This window comes from Ambystoma mexicanum, chromosome 5p (genome assembly GCF_040938575.1).
Source record: "Ambystoma mexicanum isolate Mex_15411 chromosome 5p, UKY_AmexF1_1, whole genome shotgun sequence".
Lineage (NCBI taxonomy): Eukaryota > Metazoa > Chordata > Amphibia > Caudata > Ambystomatidae > Ambystoma > Ambystoma mexicanum.
This window is the reverse complement of record NC_090930.1, coordinates 925,885,127-925,892,002: the sequence shown is the minus strand read 5'-3', so window position 1 is coordinate 925,892,002 and position 6,876 is coordinate 925,885,127. Positions and strand designations below refer to the sequence as shown.

At 40.7% G+C, this 6,876-nt stretch overlaps 1 long non-coding RNA gene across 1 annotated transcript; it reads left to right on the top strand.

Moving 5' to 3' along the window:
* The first annotated feature begins 524 nt into the window (after positions 1 to 524).
* LOC138481727 (uncharacterized) lies at positions 525 to 2,333 on the top strand. The gene is made up of 3 exons (XR_011274360.1): positions 525 to 595; positions 864 to 987; positions 1,573 to 2,333. It is a non-coding gene; the product is annotated as an uncharacterized lncRNA (long non-coding RNA).
* Positions 2,334 to 6,876: the final 4,543 nt, after the last annotated feature.

The following is a 6,876-nucleotide window of genomic DNA, read 5'->3' as shown; positions in this document are numbered from 1 at the left end:
CAACTGCAGGCTTTCAACATGAATAGGGTTTGCTCTTCAAGTTCGTGAATTTGGATACGAGCGGCATCTAAAATTTGAGATATGCTGGTTACAACTATATATCTTTAAAAAGCAGCTTTTGCTTCTTAATTTCAAGAATACATTATTTTTTAAGATCAAGGCGGCTGCATTATGAACAAAGCTATTTCCGCATTGCCATGACTACATAGGCTACATGGTTACAGGAAGGTATGTGTGTGACCAAACAGGAGAGCTCACGCCGCAGTAGGAAGTAGCTAACCAACCAGAACATGAATAGGGTTTTCTCTTCTAGTTCGTGATTTTGGATAGGAGCGGCATTTAAAATTTGACATATACTGGCTACAACTATACATCTTCTAAAAGCATTTCTTGCTTTTTTAAACTTCAAGAAAACCTTCTTTTTTAAGACTACATAGGCTATGTGGTTACAGGAAGCTACGTACGTGACCAATCAGAACAAGCCTACGCCATATCAGGAAGTAGGTATCCGAGACGCACCCTTTCGCTAATAACGTTTGAGCCGAATCACGGCTTCACTTTATAGATCCATCGTCAATGGAAATCCCGTTCCAAGGTACGGATAGCGTACGCCACCCAAATGCATTATTCAACAACCCCTTTTTAATGAATGCATGCCGGACCATCGGGCTATACTCTAATCTTGTTCCATGGCATTTTACAAGACAGCAGATGCCTAGATCTTCCTCTTTCATGTCTTTTGCTCACCATCTTTGTTGAGACAATAGATACTGAATTTTCAGCACACAATCCACTATGCATATTGGTTTGGTTTCCAAACAACGTTACCTTGATTTTAAAGAAATATTTTTACTATTCTTTAGGATTCATACCTTGAAAATATACATCTGCAGCCAGAACACATTTGTGATTATAGTTGGGAATATTTACAAAACTGCATAGACTGAAGGATTGCTTCCTTTGAAAACACAGATGCATCTGCAACAAGTAAGTAATTGGAATGTTCAGATACGCATTTATTTAGTAATCAAAGGTGAACAATTTTCCACCTTTTAACACCAGGTCACTTAAACTATTAATCCAATTTACTTAGGCAAACCTGGCATTGTAACATCTTGACCAGGCAACCCACCTCCGTGAATAGTAGACGCTATAATCCATAGCTCTTAACTCACACGCTTTTGGCGGGTGTCACCCGCCTTGTAAACAGCTGACTCACCCGCCAAGGATCCTTCATGCCCATTCGTTTCAATGGGCCTCTCACCCGCCAAAAGTAAAATCGGGTGTTTTCACCCGCCTTTGCGACATAAATGGTTGAGAGCTATGTATAATCGGAAGCACTGGCTCAGACTCTTCGCTTTGCACGTACACTGGTTATGACGTGGGTCTCTGTCTAGGAAAAACTGCTCCTGTTCTTCCCTCACCATTCAATGTGGTAAGGACCTTTTTCAGGACTTTTTAAATAAGTAGTCATTATTTACTTGGTTAACCAAATTGCATGGCAAATCCTTATAGTTAAACACAGTGAGTACGAAGTTCTTAGCATTCTCTTTTTGTCTGCTTCCCTTACAGGGATTACTATGCCAAAATCTGCCCCGAGGAAGGCGTTCTTTGAAATATAGGCCCCACAGGTGGCCTCGCCAAAACGTACTGTGGTCAATGCTAAAAAAGTTTGACTACAGCATCTCAGACCCTGGAGACAATTATTAACCGCTGTTTTTTACGTAAGCAGACCTGTCTATCAATTTATTTACAGTTAACTTTCAACCTGTGAAATTTGTGCAAGCCATATTACAAACTGTTTTTTTTTATTTTTGTTAAAGCTTGTGATGTTTTCTCCTGCATAGGTTGTTTTCACAAAATTGTTTTCAAAGAAAAAACTTTCTTTGTATAACTGTGTTTATTCATTCATTGTTTATTTTTTATTTTTATTTTCATTTTCATTATTGGTATGTGTATTTTTTGAATTTCAAGAGTGCTTGACTTTCTGTTCATTCTTTTTTGTCACTTATTCATTGACTGTATTTGTTTGGAATCTCTCAGGTCCTCACTATCATTGCCTTCACTGCAAATTATTTGCACCTTTTGTATTTCTGTTAAATAGAATAAATAAAAAAAAGAATAATTTCTAATTCCCTTTCTTTCTCTCTTCTCTTTTTTCTGCTGACTGTATTTTAACTATAGAGGGTTAATCAATATGGATATCAATGATACCAAATATGAATACTAACTGAATTTAATTCACTAGTTAGGCTAGAATATTAATTTCACTAGCAGCTCTTTGAAACTTTATGTATGTATATTCTAGACCCCCAAAAACAAAGGTGGGGACCCCTACATGGGCATCTGGGGTGAGTTCAATATATACTAAACAGAGAGGATGCTCTATGTGCTGAAAAATTCAATAAATGTATTTCAGAAAGCGCATGCTGAGGACCAGAGTGTGTGTTCTTATTAAACATATATCATTTTATTCTGTTACAATTTCATAAAATACATCATTTATAAGACAACAATTAATTTCCAATCAACATATATTTTTGTGAACAAAAGTTTTTTTGTGCAAATAGCGCATTTTTGTGTAAACATTGCTCCTATGTGTATATCACTAACACGCCATTCTACCATTCATCTTCACAATCAAGTCTAGTTTGTATAGAGACATTCTAAATAGCTTTTACAGTAGTAATATTCCTACTTTGACAGTCCACCATTATATATCAACTATAAGTATCCAAGATTATTCTAGTAGTATTCCTCTCATCATTAGATTTCCTTTTGTATAGTTTCGGCTTGACATCAATTGGCCAGATTTTACAGAACCATTGGTCGTCTTCTTCAGGATTAGTAGACTTATTCAAAGGCTTTATCAGTACTAGAACATATAAACCAACAACAACACCGTGATTTAAAATATTAAATAATGGTTAAAAACATAGAAAAACAACATTGTTAAAAAACACAATCTCTGAGCTCCCTCAGTATGCTACCGTTATTTCATAAATGGGGAGCAAACTTCAATTTTGTTATAAACTCAGACCCAAGATGCTCCGGGTTAGTTAACCTCCTAATGCAAAAAACAGGGGTAAATGAATTACCATTGTTAAAATTGGGCCACTAAGTCCCCAACTGTCTTCAAATAGAAACCAAGAAAGCCCCCTTACTGTACATTCCTGTCAGTTCAAGCAATTATAAGCCCCCAAAGGGTGCACCATACAGAGGGCCAGGGTTAAAGATATCTGTAAATCAAAGCAATCTCATTTGTACCTTTAAACATCCATTTAGAAAAAGGTTTCATTTTGCAGCTTTGCAAAAAGTTCTGATTCCCGTGGTTTCCCACTGTGTCTTTGCACTAGCGTTCAGTAAGCGAGCGAAATATTTATAGCTCCACCTCAAAGGCCAAGTGTTCCGCTAAATACAATTCCCGTGAATATAATAGTATAAAATGGATAAATGTTAGCTGAAGCATAGTGCGCCTCTAGTTAGCAAAAAACTGTGTTGTACCGAATCTGATTAACAAGAACGGCATAGTACCGATGTGCTTTTGGTCTTTCCAGTGCTAGTGTTGATTGAACTTGCTGAGCACCCTCAGATCTAATACGGGCCTCCAACACCCTTACACGTAGTGCAGTGACCTTTTTCCTTACCAGGAAGTAGTGGGAGTATACTGCTGTGCCCAGACCTCCTCCACTGCGCCCTTCTGCTGCAGAGCTTGCACCACCTGCAGCAAGAGGCGACAACGGCGGTGACATGATGGCCTCCTCCTCCTCCTCCTCCGCTTCCTCTGAAAGGGGCCCCTAGGGGACCCCGAAGTCTATGGAAACAACACGATAGAGACGCCAGACAAGAGGTTGTATTCCCAAAGATAGGGTTTTATTGCAAAGCAAATGCAAATGTCTCAGTTGGCCAACTCGGTCTCACGCCCCGCGACATGTATCTCTAGACCTCGAGGGACGCAAGAGAGCGAATTACGTACATCAGTTACATATATACAAAGTGCATATCAAACAATCAGCTATGACATGTTTAACACCCCCCTTTATTGGGTTTCCTTGAACTTGGTGTGATGATGGACATCTCCGACCACTATGACACCTTCAAACATCTATTCTAGTAACAATTTGTAATTTGTGAGTGTGAAGGCATCTTTTGGTTATTGAATAGAACACAGCGCTTCTGTTCTTGGAAGCGAACTACATATAGGGGCGAAGTTGCATTCCGGACCTTGCTATCTATCAGGTGCTATTCGCGTCCTGGGAGCCGACATGCTCTAGCGGGCTCAGCAAAGGGGGGCCGTTAGAACAGCATAATTCAAGCCTTTAGCAGTATTATTCTAACATATTCTACCATATAACGAGAATGGCTGGCAGCTGTGAAATGATTAAATGCCCTGCAGCACTGCTTCAAGGCTACATTCGGGAGGGAGCTTGGCATTCTTCCTGGCGCTGCCTACGTTTGTGTTTCAGCAAACTTTTGTTATCCTCACGGCCCTGCGGCCTTGTCCTTTTCACATACAGACAACAATGTTCCACAGTCGAGCAGTGTAAGCGGAAAATATACTGCGAAGCAATAGGAACAGAAAGCAATGAGCAATGGTTACAAAACAAAATGGCGATTCTTGTTACATCAAAATGGCCGTTCATTGGCAAACTCGAAAACCTATATTCTGTCGTATCGTGCATGGGACGGTTGGTCCACGGCCACCAAAATGCGTTTGCGGTCTCAAAGTAGAGGTATCCGTATTTCTAGACTGGCAAACCCTCCTTTGGCCGTATGCCAAACGTCTCATCTATTTATTGAAACCTCCTCTAGTGCCGATGAATCTGACGTACTTATATCTGAGTCTTGCATGCTATCGTGGACATCATTGTCTTCGTCAATATCTATTGCCATCAACTCTTTCACTGCTCTCATCTCATTTGGGTCTGGGCTAGTTCAATCATGAGGTTGTTTTTTCTTTGTTATCATATGCATGCATCCTTCCGTACATCCCTCAGTTACCTCTGCGCAAACTATGGGTAAACAATGTACACAACAACAGCATGTTAGGAATATTCCGAACACCACTACTAATATTGAGATCAACTTCCATCCCCAAGATCGTAGTATTCCTCAAAACCAAGATCCTATTCCCCAGCTCCCTTCTCTCGTGGGGAGTTCAGAGCTTAGAACGTGCATTTTCTTTATTGCTTCAAAGATCGTGGGGGAATAGTCATCGACATAAACGCAACATGCTGATCTCACTATTTTGCAAATTCCCCCACGATCAACCAGGATTACATCGAGAGCCATTCTATTTTGCAGCGTCATTAACCTTATTCCTCTTCCTTCCAACGTCATGTTAAATAATATATCTGTTGTGTTCATTGTATTCTTTAGGATTCTGGACAGTTGCCTTATATTATAGGAGTTCACTCTCTGTCCTAAGAATGGAATAAATGATTTTGCTACATAAGTTGCTATTAAAACACCTTTGTCAGTCCTCTTGACTCTAGTTCTGGATAATGTGGCCATGGCTGCTGTTTCTAAGAGGAATACTCCTGGGAACAGTAGCCCTAGGTAACATGTACCTCCCCAGTTTCTGAGCAACCAAGGGTATGCTTTCTCTCCACATATAAAATAAACTTGATCACCTACGTATACTGGTTCTATTTCCCATTTTAGTACCACTGTATTCATACAACCAGTATATGTTCCAACTGAAAAAGAACCTTTCTTTTTTAGACAAAAAGGGACAGTTCTTGGGCTATAATTCACAGTGTAAGATGGGGGGAATTGCATCTTTGTCCCCTTCTGTTCTTACACGAAACGTCATTACAGATGTTTTTTTCTGGCGGGGACAATCTATCTCGTCTATTTTGTCGTGTTATCTTCTGTGTACTTTTCCTCGTGGGCTCTGGGGCTATTACTTGTGTTTTATCGAAAATGGAACAACCCACAGGCTTCATTATTATCTCCTCAAACTCATTCATGTTGGTTCTGTCTAATTTACACGTATTACTCTCATTCCACTTCCCATAGAACATTGCACCTAAAGATGCACTACATGCAGAACATAATGGTAATGGCTGCACATACCACCCTATTCCTTTTCCGGCATGCTGTGGTAAATGGGCACATACCCAGCAGTTTGTTTTCTTCAGGATTGCATGTGTCATGTTCATTATCAGTAGTATGGTGTTATTTCCAAAACCTTCCCTGTGTTTTTCTTCTATTGGGGGTAGGGTATGAGTGATCACCTGAACCGGGCTTTCAGTAGTGGATATATTAATTATTGGTAAAAACATTTCTAATGGGTGTATTGTTTCTACCCACCATAATATTAGGGCTGTCGATATTGGTGCTACCACGCTCATAAAGCACATTATTATCGTTAGTGCCAGCATACAATTTGTTTTACCATGCGTTTTCCTTAAACTTATAGGCCCTCATTACGACCCTGGCGGAGAACCATGGTGCAATTTGCACCATGGTCCATGGCGCTAAGCTGCCAACTCCGCCATGGTGGTTGGCGGACTTACCGCCCCATTCCGACCTTGGCGGGGCGGTAAGTCCCCAATCCCCATTTACCCTTCCCCATTCCCATTTTTGCCCCATAGGGTATAATGGGAGTGGGGAAGGCGTTAATTACGCCACCGTAAATTACGGTGGCGTAATTAACAACAAGTCCCGTAGCGCCATGGATTTTTCTGCCTGCAAAAAGCAGGCGTAAAAATCACCATGGCGCTACGGGAACTCGTAGTCAGGCGGAAAGGTACGCCATGCTTTACGCCGGCGTAAACCCCTTTCGGCCAGGGTCGTAATGAGGGCCATAGTCTTTATAACTGACTCATTCTCAGCGATTGTGGTGCAGGAGGAGGCTGGAACCGGTCCCGG